This window comes from Felis catus, chromosome D1, assembly GCF_018350175.1.
Source record: "Felis catus isolate Fca126 chromosome D1, F.catus_Fca126_mat1.0, whole genome shotgun sequence".
Taxonomy (NCBI): Eukaryota; Metazoa; Chordata; class Mammalia; order Carnivora; family Felidae; genus Felis; species Felis catus.
The window spans coordinates 57,081,066-57,082,467 of record NC_058377.1 but is presented as its reverse complement, the minus strand read 5'-3'; the positions used below and the strand labels follow the sequence as shown (position 1 = coordinate 57,082,467).

Sequence of the window (1,402 nt, the reverse complement as noted above, 5' to 3'; positions counted from 1 at the left end):
CCACCTCTCTCTCTCTCTCTCTCTCTCTCTCTCTCTCTCTGTCAAAAATAAATTAACATTTAAAAAAATTTTTAATTGAATAGAAAAAGCCTATACATTTTATCTGTGAATTAAGGAAAGAAAATCATTATATTATTACAATGGAGGAGGAACAATTAAGACTGTATTTTGAGAATTATTGTTCTATCTGGCTATCTGAATTGTCTACTTTTCCCTCTATTGTTATTGACATTTGTGAGTAGAATCAGGGTTCCCCAGCATTCTTTGGGTCCTGGGGACATTCCGTTCTGGTGATGGCTGTTTTGACATTCTTGTTCCTCAGCATAGATGAGAGGGTTGAGGACAGGTATGAGAATAGCATATACCACATTGCCCATGATGTGGAAGTCGAGTGGCAGGTTAGCGCTGTAGGCCACATAGGCTATGGCAATGGATAAGTAGTAGGTGCCAACCACCAGGAGGTGGGAGCTGCAGGTGGAGAAGTCTTCTGAGCGTCCTTCTCGGGAGCAGATGCGAAGCACCGAGGCCAGGATGTGGGCATAGGAGAGAAGCACCAGGACAAGGGGCAGGAAGGATACTGCCATGGCGATGCAGAAGCCCATGAGAGCCTGGGGCTAAGCAGGAGGCCTAAACCACAGCCAGGTGGTCACAGAAGCAGTGATAGATGTGAGCAGTGTTGTCAAAAGCCATGTGGGAAGTCTGCACCACCACTGGGGTGGGCCGGAGGAGGGCAGTGAGCAGACACAGGCTGCCAGTGCAGCATTGGTCTGTGGAGTCATGAGGACAGGGTAGTGCAGTGGGTGGCAGACAGCCACATAGCGGTCATAGGCCATGACCACCAGGATGAAGGCTTCTGAGTAGGAGAAGCTATAGAAGAGGTACAGCTGCAGGAAGCAGGCAGGGAAGCTGAGGAAGCAGTCCCCCAGTAAGAGGAGGGACAGTATCTTGGAGATGGTGGTTGTGGTGAAAAGGATGCGCAAGGCTGAGAGGTTGATCAGGAAGAAGTACATGGGCATGTGGAGGCTGGGCTCTGCCACCACAGCCACCAGGATCAGGGCATTTCCCAGCAGGATGAGTAAGTAGAGTAGGAAAAAGATAAAGAAGATAGGAAGAAAGAAAGATTTGGGTAGAGAGGGAATTCCCACCAGGTAGAAGATGGTTGAGGAGTCCTCTGATCCATTATAGGCTCTAGTCTCCATGGTGGGTTAATCTGGATGCCAAGGAAGTGGGTAGGGGAAACATCTGGGAACCAGGCATATCTGGAAACCAGAACAATCAGTGATTCTGGAATGATAATTATGTGATGGTTACTATATAATTAAGGAAACCCTCTTTTCTTTTATAGTAAAGTATGGAAAAATATCTACAATATACAAAACCGTGTGTTACATGCTGGGTATAT

General features: G+C 47.0%; 1 pseudogene; it reads right to left on the bottom strand.

Moving 5' to 3' along the window:
- Positions 1-244: 244 nt before the first annotated feature.
- On the bottom strand, positions 245-1,199 carry LOC101080401 (annotated as a pseudogene).
- Positions 1,200-1,402: the final 203 nt, after the last annotated feature.